Here is a 17,817-nt window from a genome sequence, read left to right as displayed (position 1 = left end):
AGTTAAGTCAAAATATCTCAAAAGGGACGTTTGGGGATTTAGCCAATGTAAGCAAGCAAGTACAGAAGCTGAATTGGGCAGTTAAGACTGCAATGGGTACATTGGTTGGCATAGCAGCAAGCAAGCAGAAAGGAAGTGGCTTGAAATGACCCTAGTTGAGTACAAGTTAGAGAATGGTTACTAATGTCTAGACAATCTCTGTCAAGGTACATTGCCCAAGAAATATGGAAAGCAAAGAGAACAATTTTATATTAAAGAATTGCTATTTTGCATTGCCAAGTATGTTATGCTAGGTAACTATTAATGGGGATAGAGGTGGCGCTTTCCTATGGGAGAAGCATTTCTTACATGATAAGGAGTCTCAGGGTAAAATGGAGTCTGTTTGGCCATTGCCCATATAGCCCTGCCTATAACACCATAATCCTAAACCAATCCCAGAAGGATATGACCCCTTGACTCTGGAAAGCCCCATGGTGCAATCAACCTAAGCCAATCCCATTCTATTCCCCACTGGCCTAGCTGTGACGAAAGCACCCCCCAGCCTATCCCATAACACTGCAACTATGACTCCAAACCCATACCCCACAAAAGCTGAACACCCAAACATCTCGGGTGTGCCTTTATTTATTAAGCTCTAACAAATAAACTCTTGTGTATATCTCTGCCTAGTCTCCATCTTTAATTTCTTGCTTACCTGTCTCCCAATTCTTCACTTTCCTTTCAATAGACATGTGCCACCACACCCTGTATATTTACACTCTTTAAGTTCTAAAGTTATTAAAATACTTTCTTGCAATTTTTAGTCACATTTGTGATAATTTTGTTTCTATGGTTACACTCCTTAATCCTAATTTTATTTTTTTTGAAATACACTTATTAAATAATCTACCACTTCTCTGTTGTTTTAAAATGACACTCTCAGATTTTAAAAATATACAAATTTTGATTTGCATTTCTCTAATTGCTAAAGATGTTGAACATCTTTTCATATATTGATTGATTGTATTTCTTCTTCTGTGAAGTGTCTGTTCAGTTCCTTAGCCAATCTATTGATTGAGCTTCTTTTTTTTTTTTTTTTGGTGTCAAGTTCTTTATTGTCCTAAGAGATTAATGTTTTATCTGAGGTACATGTGGTAAAGATTTTCTCCCAATCTCTAGGCTTTCTCTTTGCATTATTGATTCTTTTGTTGAGAACAGCTTTTTAGTTTGAATCCATCCTGTTTATTGATTGTTGATTTTACTTCTTGTGCTTTAGGAGTCTTGTTAAGGAAGTCATAACCTAGGCCAACATGGTGAAGATTTGGGCCTACTTTGTTTTTAGTCAGCCCAGGGCTGTATTCTAGTGCCTAAGTCTTTTTGATCTACTTTAAATTGAATTTAGTGTGGGATGAGCGAGAGGGATTAAATTTCATTTTGTTACATATGGCTTTCCATTTTTCCCAGCACCATTTGTTGAATAGATTATATTTTCCCCAGTGAATGCTTTTGGCACCTTTGTCTAGTCTGAGATAACTGTATTTTGATCTCACTCCAGTCAGAATGGCAATCATCAAGAATACAGGCAACAATAAATGTTGTCGAAGATGTGGGGGAAAAGGTGCACTCAATACACTGCTGGTAGAACTGCAAATTGCTACAACCACTCTGGACAGCAGTATGAGATTCCTCAGAAAACTTGGAATGGAACCACCATTTGACCTAGCTATCCCACTCCACAGTTTATACCCAAAGGACTTAAAATCAGCATACTACAGTGATGCAGCCATTTCAATGTTTATAACAGCTCAATTCACATTAGTTAAACTACGGAACCAACATAGGTGCCTTTCAACATATGAATGGATAAAGAAAATGTGTATATATATTTGATGCAATATTGCTCAGCTTTAAAGAAGAATGAAATTATGACTTTTGTCAATAAATGGATGGAACTGGAGACTATCATGCTAAGTGAAATAAGCCAATCTCAAAAAACCAAAGGCCCAATGTTATGCAGATGCTAATTCTAATCTGTTTTGCAGATTCTCTGATATGCAGATGCTAACTCATGATAAGCGGGGACTGCTAAGGAAGAATAGAGTTACTTTAAATTGGATAGAGGGGAATGAAGGGAGGGGAGGGGATAGGAAGGATAGTAGAATGAAACAGACATTGTTACCTTATGCGAATATATGACTGCATGATAGACATGATTCTACACATGTACAATCAGAAAAGTGAGAAGTTATACTCCATTTATGCAAACTATACCTCAGTGCATAAATGCATTCTACTATCATTTATAACTAATTAAAGCAAAAAAAAAATTAAGAAAAAAATGTACAAATTTCATCTGCTTGGACACTGTTTTCTTCCAAATACCAATTTGTACCAGTGTTTGTCTCACTGTTTGTCATTTAAAAAAAAAAATTTAGTTGTAGATTGACACAATATCTTTATTTTATGTAATTATTTTTATGTGGTGCTGAGGATCAAACCCAGTGCTTCACATGTTCTAGGCAAGCGTTGTACTTACTACTGAGCTACAAGCCCAGCCCCTTAATTAGAACATTTTTATATCTAATAATATCGTATCCTCTTTCTTCTCATTTGATTAATTGCTCTTAAGCATTTGTTTTCCTAGATGAGATTTATCAAAAAATTTTTTTGCAAACTAATGTTGAAATTTATTTGTTAGTCAATTTTAAAAGGAATTGCATTATATAGTAAGTGTGAAAAGACAAGAGACAGAATGAGATATAATAGAAAGGAAGAAGCAAATGACATTAGCTGTGTTGATTGAGTTGCATACCTGGAAAGCCTAGAGTTAACCAAAAACTCCTTGAAAGTTCAACATAGGGGCCAGAGACACGCACATACAAATATGATAATTACTTGTTTCTCAGTGGTAGGACTAAGCCAATGTAGCTCTTTCTACTGGGGCCCATGAATTTCAGGACTCTAATACAATATTTTGTAAACCTCAATGAATAGGAGCTGAAAAGATTTAAAGCTCAGGTGAAAGCTGCAAGTAATTTCTATTTGGCAAGAGTGAACACTACAAGTCTTGAGGCAGACTATTCCTTTATCCTAGGATAGATTACTACTAGGATAGGTTACTACGTGTCTACTAGTTATGTAAGATGTCTCAAAGAACTGAGGGATAATGGAAAGGTCTGTGGTGTAGGGAGCTGCAGTTCTCTGGACTGGGTTACTTAAGGTCAGGAGAGCTTGATGGTTGTTTCCTGGCGGTTGTGTGTATAACAGTCTGAAGACTGAGCAGCACAAGATCTTCTTCTTGAGAGGTAAATGATACAGTCACATTAAGCCCCATGCTAAGAAAAGTCCCAGTTGATTTAAATGCTCTACTTTAACCCTCTTGACATTCTTAGCTTTTGAAAAAGGAGCCTCATATTTTAATTTAGCACTGGATCCTTCAAATTATGTAGCCTGTCCCACACCAGAAGTTGATCAAAGTGTTTCCACAGGACATATGAGACTCTGAGCACAATGTAAACCAGTTTCACCAGCATTAAAGATGAGAGAGGGCTAATCTTCCTACTTTTTCTGGAATTCAGGAGCAATCTTTCCTTGAAATTGATGGCTATCATAAAAAAATGTATTTTTACCCTTTCATTATATTTTATAACTGGTTATTGTAACTATTTAGGAAACCTCAGTATTGTAACTGGTAAAATTTGACCCTGGTAAAAAATTAAATGTAAGTTCTTCCTTCATATGGCTTGGCATCAAACATCAAGAGCTCTTCTTCTAGTAGTATAAGTGAACCTGACTAATTTAACTAAATAAGGGAGAGGTTCAGAGCAGGGTGACAATTTGTATTTTTAAAAAGAGAGGCCAAAGGAACGTGAGAGTAGATATCCTAGCCCTCTGGGTATGAAGCTTTGTCCCCATCCCCATCCTGTCCCATCCACCCCCCCCACCCCCCGCCCCCCGTGAAAAAAGAATGTTCTTCTATCTACCTCTGACATAGCTACTGGGGTTCTCAGAGTTCTTGTTCTTTCATGCAACCCTCTGGTGTAAAATAACTTCATTAGGAATGGGGCTGCATCCAGGGTCTAGTTAAGTAGGTTCTTCTTCCTGATCAGGAGAGTGTAAGCCACCTAAGAAATGAAAGTCTAGAATAATTAGTGAAGAACAAAAGAAAAAGAGGAAAGATAGTTTTAAAGGGACCCTGGAGCACCTGATAGATACAGCCCACACAGGAGCTGGAGCTGGACAATTAGAAAGTGACTCCTTTGGTTTATCTAAGGGGGTACATCAAAGGCAGGGATAAGTTTCAGGGGTGGAGTCTTGCTTCATGATTTCTTGCAGTCAGCAGGTTGATTGGCATCTTGGCAGGTCACACTCATCTCAAGGGCTGTGTGGCTACAGCAGGTCACCCCATCTCCCATCTTTGGCGCTGTGTGGGACCTGGGGCAGAGCTTGAATAGGGCTCCCAAAGTTCCCAGACACCAGATTCTCCTATTCATTAGGCTGCCATGTGCAATGTTGTCCATATATAGCCCACGGATGGCTTGCCACAATTAGGTGTTCAGAAAGCAGAGGAGTAATGAGGATTTTGCTTCTTTCTCTGGTGATTTAACTTTGTCTACATTCAGAGAAAAGGAAGATGATAGGCTGAGAGAAACAGAAAAATACCTACCTAGATTTGATTTTCTTGTCCTCTGATTCTTTGAGTAATCACATTCCACTTTCAACAAATTCCTTTTATGGGGGCTGGGGATGTGGCTCAAGCGGTAGCACGCTCGCCTGGCATGCGTGCGGCCCGGGTTCGATCCTCAGCACCACATACCAACAAAGATGTTGTGTCTGCCAAGAACTAAAAAATAAATATTAAAAATTCTCTCTCTCTAAAAAAAAAAAAAAAAAAAAAACACCGAATTCTATTTATTTATTTATTTATTTTTTAGAGAGAATTTTAATATGTATTTGTTAGTATTTGGCGGACACAACATCTTTGTTTTGTATGTGGTGCTGTGGGATGGAACCCTGGCCACACGCATGCCAGGCGAGCGCACTACCGCTTGAGCCACATCCCCAGCCCCACAAATTCCTTTTATGATTAAGGTAATTCCTTCCAGGGGGTTTCTATTTTTTAGTCCAAAAGGATGCTTAATTTTATCACCATAAGTAGGGTTATATTCGTTTACAAATGAAAGAATTGAGATTCATAAATGTTTAGTGATCTTTCCAACAACCCCAGAGCTTCCTTTACTTCACACCTCCTTATTTATTTTTGGGATTGAACTCAGGACCTTATGCATTCTAGGCAAGTGCTCTAAAACCGAGCTACTTACATCTTCTTTATTTTGAAGGCTGGGTGTGGTGGTACAAGTCCTGCAATCCCAGTGACTCTAGAAGCTGAGGCAAGAGGATACCAAGTTCCAGGCCAGCCTCTGCCTTAGTGAGGCCTTAAGCAAGGTAGCTAAACCCTGTCTCAAAATAAAAAAAAAAATGGCTGGGCCCAGACATGATAGCACACACCTATAATCCCAGTGACTGGGGTTTCACTAAATTGCTTAGGCTGGCCTCAAACTTGTGATCCTCATGGCTCAGTCTTCCTAGTAGCCACAGGCATGCACCACTTCACCTGGCTCAGTCAGTTTTATTTTGGGATAATATAGAACTATAGTGGCATCTCCTCCTCCACTGAAAATCTTAATTAAGCTTCTCCAGAAATCCACACCATAATTGATCTTAGGACCATCAGCAAAAAAATTCTATAAAAGAATTCAATGTAGTTAAGCTTCCTATTTCCTGTTGCTCTAACTTACTTGGCCACAGGCCTGAAAGAGATCAGCATTCCAGGTGCTGAACACCCCTTTACTAGTTTTTCACAACATTTATGGGCTAACTAGCATTGTAATGATATATAATAGTTTGTAAAAGTTTTCAAGCAGGAAGTGTGTGTGTGTGTGTGTGTGTTTTCTCAATAGTTGTAGATGCACAGCATGCTTTTATTTTACTTATTTATTTTTCATATAATGTTGAGCATCAAACCCAGTGCCTCACACAAGCTAGGCAAGTGCTCTGCCACTGAGCTACAGTCCCAACACCAGGACAGATTCTTTTAAAAAAGTCTCTGACCTTGGGCCAGAACTTCACAGGGATATTTACATTTCGAAGATAAGAGATGGTGTTATTAATTGGTCTCCATGGTAACAGCTGGCAGGGGGAGGGAGAAGAAGCTCTCCCCTTCTCAGAAGCTATCCTTGAAGGGTTGACAGTGACAGAAAAAGCTCTCCCCTTCTCAGAAGCTGTCTTTGAAGGGTTAACACTGACAGAAAAAGCTGCTGTTGTGTGAACTTCTACAGATTGTGAACTTCTGAGCCCCTCCACCTACACACTAGGTATAAAGTTCTGAAACTGCCTGAACTTGGGGCTCAGGGGGATGGATGGATTACAGTGAAAGCTTTTCCCTCTGCACCTGACTGCAGCCAAAATATCTGCTTCCTGCTAATTCTTTCGTGTCTGACCTCATCAGTTCCTGCAACAGAGCTAATTTCCTCATGCCATTGAGGACTCAATTGCAAGAGTAACAAAATAAAACTTTAAGTAGACAATAAATTTATTGGAACTTCATTGTCTCACTCATAGTTTAAGTGGAGGAACTGCATACCCAGGTTATGGGAAGATCTTGAACCAGAAAAATCTAGAACTCAGTACTAAGACCTTGTGTATTTTCTCTTCAGACTACAGTCAGCAGATGATCAAGTTCAATTTGCTGCAGTACCTTGCCTCATCTCAACATTAAACTTCCCGGGTCAGAGTTTGCCAATTATAGATCATATGCCATCCATCTAGTCAGGGGTGGGATACCACAATTAAAAGCTCAGAAGAACAAGGAAAAATGGAGGACTATATCAAGGAAATGAATGCTGAGAAGAAAAAAAACAAAAAGACTATGTTCTGTATTAGGACTTTTCTATGAGATCTTTGCATATAGAATATTCACACCCAGATACAGTGGGAAAGTTAACATAGAGCATTGCAAAGGTCTCCAAATGATCAAATATCTAAAAATGTTACTCAGCAGAAGGGGGTCATGGTGGTGCACACCTGTAATCCCATGAAGATCCCAAGTTCCAGGCAAGCCTCAACAACTTAAGGAGAATCTATCTCAAATTTTTTAAAAATTGGGATGGGGAGGCTGGGAATGTGGCTCAGTGATTGAATGCACCTGAGTTCCATCCCAGTAGCAAAATAAAAATAAGTAAATAAATAATTAAAAATGTTCATAGCAAACAGAAAGGAAAGGTTCTGAAATGAGAACTGAAAGGTGAGTGACTCACCGAGACAAAGATTCAACCAAGAGATTTATTGAGAGGCTTCCCAAAGGGGAAGAAAAGGAGAGGCAGAGAGGAGTGGAGGAGGGCAGAGAGCAGAGAGAGGAGAGAAAAAAGAGGAAGAGGGTAGAGAGGAAGAGGGCAGAGAGCATGAGCTTGCAAGCTTTGGCTTAAGAAGGGCTGCGTAGGGCTGGGGCTGGGGCTCAGTGGTAGGGCACTTGTCTCATGTGTGTGAGGCCCTGGGTTTGATCCTCAGCACCATATAAATAAAATAAAAAAGTATAATGTCCACCTACAACTAAAAAAAAAAAAAAAAAAGAAGGGTTGCGTAGGCGATGTGGTGGGTGCTGTGTCCTATGGGATTGGTCAAGAAAACTTTTGAATTTGGCGCCCTTCGGAGAGGAGGGGGAGGAGTAAGGGATTCTGTGATGTTCTCTGGAGTTGGAAACTTAACTTCAGCGGGGAGTCTCCCACACACCCAACATTTCTCCCTTTTTGTTTTTGTGTTGGAAGCAGAGTGTGGAGATCATCTGGCTACTTCCTGCTGGAGAAGGACAATGAGTGTGAAGGAAGGGAGGAATGGTCAGGGTGCAGGGACAAGAGAAGCATAGCTGTAAAGGCCAGGGCGCTGAAGATGTGAATTTCCTTGGGGCTGTAATTGATGAAAGTTCCTTGAAGCCTTAGTTCATGGATCATCTCAATCCAATCCTTGTCCCTGCAAATGGGGGGAATCAGCCAGCTGTCCTGTCAGAGGGCCTCCAGGATCTCCACAAACCAGGTGCACCACATGATGAGCCTAAAAACACCAAAGGTGCCCGAAGGCAAGGAGAAGAAAAGGGAAGAGGAGACACACCATATTAGCTTCTGGCCAGAGGACCAGTGAGAGGGACTAGCTGAGAAAAGACCAGCAGTCAGGAGGAGGCACACAAAAGTGAATGGGCCTAGAAAGCCTGGGTGACAGGCTAGTGAAGTTCCCCAGTTGTGTTTCCATTTTGTAGCTCCATATCCATGATGGTGAAGTTCCGGCAGGCATTGGTGAGGCCTTCACGTAAGGGACAGGTGTCCTCCGAGGGAGCAAGTAGCTGGTAATCCCTGAGAAGCTGGTTAAAGGTCTGATTAGATATTTTGCCTATTTGATGCTGCAAGAATTTATCAAACATGGTAGAAAGGCAAAAAACAAGAAAATCCCAATTATTAGGGCAATCTGAGGTGTCTAACAAGGCAGATGAAGTAGGTGTGATGGGAGTGGATGCCAGGAGGGTGGCAAAGAGAAGGGTGGAACTAGAGTGAGGCATGTTGTGAGGGTTTCTCAGGTTGAGAAGGGGGGAAGGAACCCTCAGGCGTGAGATATGGATCTTTAAAGGATACTCAGGGGTGGTAGAGCAGAATTATTTGTGGGAGGAGGACATGGACAGTCAGTCTCGGCTCCCTTGGCCAGAGGTGGGGCCGGTTTCAGCCTGGAAATGTGAATCTATGAAGTCAGTTTGCCTGGGGATTCCTGTAGGTGGGTAGCGGTGGGAGTGCACAAGATAACCCTTAGGGGGCCCTTCCATTTAGGTGTCAGGGTAAGCATGTCACCAGAAGGAGTAGAGAAATACACCCAGTTGCCTGGGGTTAAGAGGAAAGAGATGTGTGACCTGGAGGGATCAGGTAATAGTTTCCTTGTGTTCCTAAATCTGTGTTTGGATAAAACTTAGAAGTGGATGACTGAGATGTTCTGGAAGAATGCAGGGTGTTCTGGAAGAATGCAGGGTCACCTCAGGTGGTAGGGTGGACATCCATACATCACCTCAAAAGGAGAGTTGGCCTTTTGTGGAGCGACCAAAGGCAAAACAGGGCAACTGGGAAAAGTTTGAGATGTAGTTCTAGGGAGAGCTTGGTGAGAGTCTCCTTTAGGGTGTGGTTAACACGTTCTACCTTGCCTGAAGAGGTGGGATGAAAGGGGATGTGTAGATTCCAGGGAATGTGGAGAGCCCCAGCAATGAATTGTGTGATTCGAGAGGTAAACTTGGGGCCATTATCTGATTGCAAGGAGGTAGGGACCCTGAATCTTGGGATGATATCCGAGCGCAAAACAGAGGTGACTGTGGGTGCCCTTTTGTTAGTGGTAGGAAAAGCTTCCACCCATTCCGAGAAGGTGTCTACAGGGACAAGGAGATAGAGATACCTCTTGACCCTGGGCATGTGTGTGAAATCCAAATGAAATTGTCCTCAAGCCTGGTGGGCGGGAAAGGAGCCTGGTTTGAGAAGGGTATTAGGATTGATACTTTGACAAATGGTGCATTTAATGGAGAGGTTGTGGATGAAAATAGCATCATCCAAGGTGAGTGGGAAGAATGTCTGTAGAAGAGCTTGAGGTTCTGAGTGATAGTACGGAACAAGGAATGTAAGTAGAATTCCTGTTTAGATGGGGATGGGATGGGGGGCTGTGCTTGAAGTTATGACAGCAATAGTGGGGCATGGTATCATGGCTGCTTGCAGGGCAGCTTGATCCTTTGTAGAATTACCCATAGTGATGGGTGAGGAGTCAGACTGATGGGACTGACAATGAACAATCCCAATCACTTAAGGAAGCATAGATGCCCTGAAAAATCAGTGATGAATCTTGAATTAGATATGGAGGTGCCTTTGGTGGTCAATAGTCCTCTCTCTTTCCATATAGCTGAATGAGAAAGGATAATGTGAAAGATGTACTTGGAATCAGTATATAGAGTGAGGTGCTGAGGGCCATTACCAAGTAGGAATGACGCATCGAAATTTCCTTGCTAAGCGTACCCCATGCTGCTTAGAGGACATTCGATGGGACATTGCATGCATGCTTTAATAAGGTGACCTTGCTCAAGGACCAAGGTGGATCTGGGTTTAGAGCTGATCAGGTTTGAGGAAGTAACCGGATCCTTGAGTTTAAGGAGTTGTCAGTTTAAGATAACGGGTTTTAGGGAAGTTAGAGGTTGAAGATTATTGCTGGGATTAGGGTGTTCCTGCTACTTGTTCCCGTTGAGTTCTCGTGAGATTAAAATGAGATTTGGAGATAGCGTCGTGGAGTAGGTGAATTGTGTGGGCAGACGACACGATTGCCCCTGGACCTGTGTGGAGGCGGTGTGAGAGCGGGAATAAAGAATTGCTGTTTGAACCTATGAAGGTGTGTGGTGGCTCGTGATTCTGGTGCCAAGCCGAGACATTGGCTTTGGCAGTGAGGGAACAATCTGTGGGGCTAGTTGAAAGGCACAGGTGACCACCATGACTTCCGCATTCTGGTTAGTCATGTGGGGTGGTAGAGGTTTGGCTTCTGTGACCTATGAGAGGGAGACAATGGCATATCCTGCCCACCTGCCATTCTCTGTCAGGAAAGAACTTACATTCATGAACCAGGTGGGTGGGGTTTATTAGTGGTCCCTCCTTAATGTTGGAGGGACATTGGAGAAGGTTCTCTATGGACTCAGTACACTGATGGAGTGGCAGGTCCATAGAGACAGGGAGGAAAGACGCGAGGTGTAAAGAGGAGCAAGCCTGGAAAGAAATGGTAGGGTTGTGTATAAAAGTTACCAAGAGAAAGAGATTGAGCAAGGGGGAAGAGTTTTTAAGTCCTTGTAGGTCAGTAATTCCTTCAAGTGGTGGGGTGAAGAGATGGTTATTTCCCCTCCGAAAGTAAGTTTTTTGGCCTCCTGGACTAGGACCTAGGCGGCTTCCAGAGCTCTGAGACAGGGGGCCCATCCCCGAACCATAGGGTCCAGTTGTGTGGATAGATAGGCTACTAGAGCAAATGTAGGTCCCTGCTGTTGGCCTAGCACCCCTAGAACTAGGCCCTTGTTTTCATGGACATTTAGAATAAAGGGTCTATGCATATCAGGTAAGAGGAGTGAAGGGGCCTCAAGGAGGGCCTGCTGAAGTTTGTGGAATGGGACTTGGATGGCCTCAGGAGTGGTCGCCAATGATTATTTCCTTGGCTATATTGTACAGCTAAAAGGGATCCAGGCTCGGAAGTATCCCAGCAGCACCAGGAAAGAGAGAATATCTTCCTTGATGATTGGGGTAGGCAAATTTCGAATTAACTGTTTCTGGTCCAGGGTGATGGCCTTTTTTCCCTGAGACACTTGGACTTCTAAGTAGATAACTGCTAGTAGAGAGAGCTGGACCTTTTTAGGAGAGACCCTGTAACCCTTTTCGGAGAGGAAATTAAGGAGGGAGAGAGTGTCGCTCTTGGAGACAGGTAGGGAAGGACTGCAGAGGAGTGAGTCATCCATATACTGCAGAAGGGTAGAATGGGGAAGAGTAAGACCCCCTGGGCTGGGGATGTGGCTCAAGCGGTAGCACGCTTGCCTGGCATGCGTGAGACCCGGGTTCAATCCTTAGCACCACATACCAACAAAGATGTTGTGTCCACCGAGAACTAAAAAATAAATATTAAAAAATCTCTCTCTCTCTCTCTCTCTCTCTCTCTCCTCTCTCACTCTCTCTTAAAAAAAAAAAAAAGAGTAAGACCCCGAAGGTCTTGTGCCAGGGCTTGGCCAAAGATATGTGGACTACCTCTGAAACCTTGAGGGAGGACTGTCCAGGTAAGCTGCTGGGAATGATGTGTCTTAGGGTCAGTCCAGGTGAAGGCAAAGATGTCCTGGGAATCCTGAGCAAGGGGAATGGTGAAGAAAGCATCCTTCAGGTCAAAGACTGAGAAGTGGGAAGAAGAGTAAGGAATGGAAGAGAAGATAATGTAGGGATTTGGCAACAGAGGGTGAATGGGTCTAACTGCCTGGTTAATGATTCGTTGCCGCAGTCTGGCTGGGCACAAATCACGAGCCACTCAAGAGGAACAAACTTCATTTCTGAACTCCACCAGCACACTCCACACATGCTCCCTAGGAACTCTCCCGAATGCCACGCAGCTCCTCCAGGAACCACCAACCGGAAAATCCCTCCTCCGGCACTTCCCCAACCAATGAGAACTCTTCAGGAATCCCTGTGAGAGCTCAACCCGAACTCAACGGGAACTCTGCGAGAACTCAAAAGTCATCATCTTAATGGCTTGCTGGCGTCACCTCTCAACCACTACTTCTGGCCAAAATGCCATGCATCATCCCGACTCGGCTGTGGCCCTCAACATCTCCCCCCTTCTGTTTGATTAAACAACAAGCAATGTGGCTTAGGGACCATGCCTGTTAGGTAGTCCAATAGTACATATGGTCCTTACCCGTCATCAGATGAGCTGACCTCAAGGCGTCAGCCTCCTGTCTTAGGTTGGTACCACTGCAATTGGAACTTACCCGTCACTGACTACTGGTCCAGCATATAGCCATAATTGTGGATAGGCCTATGCACCAGTGGGGGGGTTAGGTTCTTTGCCTCACCTCTGTTGGCTCCCAAATTTGGGCTTGGTGCCAGTGGGGGGGGTGAGGTTCTTTGCCTCACCTCTGTTGGCCCCCAAATTTTAGACCATCACTAGCAGAAGGGAAGAGGATATAGAAATGCCATGACACCAAGCCAATTGACAGCTCCTTTGGAAAAATCGTACCACCGGTGACACCATCAGCAAAGATAGGCCAGCACTTCCACAATTAGCTGCACCAACAGATAGTTCACAATGTATACAAGTGATACATAGTCCAGGCAAATTCTGCAAGCAGTTCAAAGCAGAGGAATCTATCAATATGTCCATTTCCTCCCAAAGTAAATCGACTCCTTGATTGAGCCCTAATTGTTGAGTTATTATTCATTGATGCATCAGTTTATACAGTTTACTGTGATAGCTATCGAAGAAGCTGTAGTTTGGTTTTATCTTTGTCTTCACCAGCACTGGGATGAAGATAGGAATTCTGGCAATGATGGCTAAAAAAAATTATGTAACATTCCAACATGTACTAAGAAAACAGTTTTCTAAACAATTTAGTATCCTGAATAGAATTAGATATAATGAAAAGGAAAGGTGAAAGTAAACAAATAAATCTGTTAACCTCCTTTTTTGTTCACATATTAAAACAATCCTCAACAGCTGTTTACCCAATTTAAATTAAACCATTTAAATCACATGAATAAAAAAAATTCGGATTCATTTTTTCATGAGTGCTCCTCATATATGATATATGGACATACGCACATACAGACATACAACACAAAACACAAGTGTGCACCCATAACATACAACACATAAGACAATAGTAAAGGCCTTGTAGCTTTACCTAGGTGAAATCTCCATTGCAATGTTTAAAAACTCCACAGTCAAAAAATAAAACTGATCAGAAAAAACATTAACCTAGGTCTGTATGAGCTCAAAAAATAAATAGAACTTTATGATGTGGGAAAAGGCAATAATAAAATAGATATTGAAAAAAGCATCCTGGTTACCACCTGGGTTTGACTCTTATTTGGATATCCCATCCTTTTTTCTGTAACTTGCATATATATGGGTCTGAAAGTATTCCCACAAGGTTTTTTACATTTGAAATAGGCCTTAATGGTGTTCATTATTCATTAGCCTCCAGGTGTGGGAGAATCACTGTCACAGATGTAAGAATAGCCAAGCCGGAGCTCTGCATATCAGCTGTTATGGATTTGAGTCAAATCATCTTCTTTTTGGTCTGTAGAAATTGCTTTGGTTAGTCTCTCTGGAATCCAAGTTGGCTGCTGTTCTCCCTGTGGAAACACACAAACAGAACCCCGACTCCAGACAATCACTGGGTCAGGACCTTTCCATTGTCCTGTTAGAATATCCTTCCAAAGTACCTTAGGTTTATGTACATTTTTTGGATACATGTCTCTCTGCAGCACTAAGCCCTGATGAATCCAAATTTAAAAAGTTTAGAGTAAAAAGGGTTATTTTAAGTTTATCTTTGGGGGATATATACCCCTTTCCAATTCCCTCTTTTTGCTTTAATAAGTACATTTTAATAGTTGAGCTCTTTCAACTATGCCTTGTCCCTGTGGATTGTATGGGATTCCTATTATATGAGAAATGATGAGCAAAATTGTTTAAAGGAGGTGGAAGTATAACCAGGACCATTATCTGTTTTTAACTGTTTTGGAACGCCCACAGTGGCAAAATTTTGTAAGCAATGAGCTATAATATCTTTATTTTTTTCTCCACCATGAAGGGAGCCCAGCAAAAATCCAGAAGAAGTATCAATTGTAACATGCAAATATTTTAATTTTCCAAATTCTGGCAAGTGTGTGATGTCCATCTGCCAAATATGGTTAGATATCAATCCTCTAGGATTGACTCCAAGATTAACTTGTGGTAAAAAGGTCACACAATTTTGACATTGTTTTATTATTTGTCTAGCTTGTTCCTTAGTTATTTTAAAATGCTTTTGTAAAGTATTAGCATTGACATGGAACCTTTTATGAAAATTTATAGCTTCTTCTGGTGTAGAGAAAATATGTATGTCATGTGTAGTTTTATCTGCTAAATCATTGCCCAAACTAAAGGCTCCAGGCAATCCTGTATGTGCTCTGATATGTCCTATAAAGAATGGATCTTTTCTGTCCCAGATTAGACTTTGTATAGTGGAAAACAAAGAGAAAACAGTAGAGAAAGGGATACTATAGCATTAACTATATGCTGACTATCAGAAAATAAATTAAATACATAATCTTTAAACATCACAAAAGCTTGTAATACTGCATTAAGCTCTACCTTTTGAGCTGATTGTTTGGGTACTAAAAATGTAAAAGTTTGATCAGGGGTAACTACTGCTGCTGTACCATTATTTGACCCATTAGTGAATATATTTGGAGCATTCATGATATGTGTTTTTCTTGTCATTTTTGGAAAAACTACAGGATGCGAAGACCAAAAAGACAATAAAGTATTAGATGGTAAGTGGTTATCAAATAAAACATTAGATTTACACATGATTATTGCCCAAGAATTTAACTCATTAGCTAACTCATCAATTTGATCCACAGTATATGGAGTAATGATTTTATTGGGAGAAATTCCAAACACTCCCTTTGCTGCTTTTATTCCTTTGAGTATTAATTGTCCTACAGCTTCAGGATACCTAGTAAGAATAGTGTTAGGAGAATAAGATAAATGTATCCACAATAATGGACCTTCTTGCCAAAAATAATCCAGTAGGATTATTTTTTGTTGGTATTATAATAAATAATAAAGATATCAATTCTATCCAAATCCATATTTTCCATATATGTTTCAATGTTTTTATTTTTTTTTAAAGAGAGAGAGAATTTTTAATATTTATTTTTTAGTTTTCGGCAGACACAACATCTTTGTATGTGGTGCTGAGGATCGAACCCGGGCCGCACGCATGCCAGGCGAGCGCGCTACTGCTTGAGCCACATCCCCAGCCCTGTTTCAATAATTTTTAATGCCTTTCTTGCTTCAGGTGTTAACATGCGGGGTGAATTTGGATTTGATGGACCTTTTAGGATATCAAATAAAGGTCCCAACTCTCCTGTTGGTATGCCTAGATAAGGCCTTTTCCAATTTATGTCTCCTAATAACTTTTGAAAGTCGTTAAGTGATTTGAGTTGATCTACTCGTATTTGAATTTTTGGTGGACGGACCATGGTTGAGGATAATAGAACTCCTAAATAATTAATTGGAAAATTTAATTGTACTATTGCTATCTCTAGATTATATTTTTTTAATAAGTTTGTAAGTGTGGCATAACAAAAATGCCATGCATCATCCCGACTCGGCTGTGGCCCTCAACAATTCATAGGTCTTATACAAGGTCGTACTGTCCATTAGGTTTTTTATGCCAAAATTGGAGTGTTGTAAGGGGAGTGGGTAGGTCTTATTAAGCCCTTGCACCATAGGTCCTTAAGAATGGGCTGCAGGCCCGGAAGACTGCAAGTTGGAAGAGGGTATTGAGGTTGACAAGGGAAATGCTGATGGTTCTTAAGATGAATTCTGACAGAGACACAGTGAGTCAGAGCGGGGATGGATGTGTCCCAAACTTGAGGGTTTACCTTTGGAGGGAGAGAAGGAGGGGAGCCTATGGACGTGTGGGTTGCTTCTACAAAGGCGATATAAAGAAAGGCTGGGATGGAATGTGATGGAGGCATGGAATTTGGCTAAGATGTCCATTCCCAATAGGGGAATGGGGCATTGAAGCATTACCAAAAACTGCTGGGAGAAAGGATGGTGGTAGGTTACCACCTACAAGAGAGCGTGGGGGTTTTAAGGGGAAGGCACAAATCTTATTCCAAGTTAGATAGTGGCACTGTAATAATGATATTAGTAAATTACCACAAATCCTTTTCCTAGACCTGTAAACAGTCCAAAAACTCTCATATGACATACTATTCCTCAGAAAAAAATGCCCCCTCCCTTTTCTCAATTTTCATGCTATAAAGATGAAATGGCCGGGCTGGGGATGTGGCTCAAGCGGTAGCGCGCTCGCCTGGCATGCGTGCGACCCGGGTTCGATCCTCAGCACCACATACCAACAAAAGATATTGTGTCCGCCGAGAACTAAAAAATAAATATTAAAAATTTCTCTCTCTCTCTCCTCTCTCACTCTCTCTTTAAAAAAAAAAAAAAGATGAAATGGCAAACTTTAAGAAGCTGTACAAAGCTGGCTTGGTGGTGTATGACCATGATCCCACCAATAGGGAGGCTGAGACAGAAGGATTGAAAGTTCAAAGCCAGCCTCAGCAACTTAGTAAGGCCCTAAGCAACTCAGTGAGACACTCTCTCAGTGAGACACTCTCTCTCTCTCTCTCTCTCTTTCTATATATATATATATTAGTTGTAGGTGGACATACAATATCTTTATTTCATTTTCACACGGTGTGGAGGATTGAACCCAGTGCCTCACGCATGCTGGGTAAGCACTCTACCACTGAGCCACAACCCAAGCCCAGAGACCCTGTTTCTTAATAAAATAAAAAAAAAAAAGGGCTAGGGATGTGGCTTAGTGGTTAAATCCTTCGTACCAAAAAAAAAAAAAAAAAAAAAAAAAAAAAAGTCTTCAGGAATAGTCCAAGCTATTTGTTGTTGTTGTTGTTGTTGTTGTTATTACCAGGGATTGAATACAGGATACTCGACCACTGACCACTGAGCCACATCCTCAGCCCTATTGTGTATCTTATTTAGAGACAGAGTCTCACTGAGTTGCTTAGTAACTCAAAATTGTTGAGGTTGGCTTTGAACTCATGATCCTCCTATCTCAGCCTCTCTAGGTGCTGGGATTACAGGTGTTTGCCACTGTGTCCAGCAAGTTACTGTGTTTTTGACAATTTGGGGGAAGTGATTCCCACTTTCCCATCATACCTCAAGACCCAATTTTGCTAAATGTGGACTAGAGTTCTCCTGGCTCCCTTCATGTAAGAACTTTAAGGCCTCAAAATGTCTGAATTGGTAGAGCAATAAGACAGCCCATTGTAATAAGGTTCTAGGGAAATTGATTCCTTGGGTCAGCTGTGCCCAAGTTGCAAGGCCCAAGACACAGAATAATTTTGAATTCCTCTCCTTTTCATTCCAAGCAGCCCAGATACAGACAGGGATAAATGGCAGAGTATAGAATTCTGTAAATAAAATCAAGATTCCAACTTGTATTTAATCACAAGT

This window comes from Ictidomys tridecemlineatus, chromosome 1 (assembly GCF_052094955.1).
Source record: "Ictidomys tridecemlineatus isolate mIctTri1 chromosome 1, mIctTri1.hap1, whole genome shotgun sequence".
Lineage (NCBI taxonomy): Eukaryota > Metazoa > Chordata > Mammalia > Rodentia > Sciuridae > Ictidomys > Ictidomys tridecemlineatus.
The sequence above is the reverse complement of the archived record's forward strand: the minus strand, read 5'-3'. Positions refer to the sequence as shown.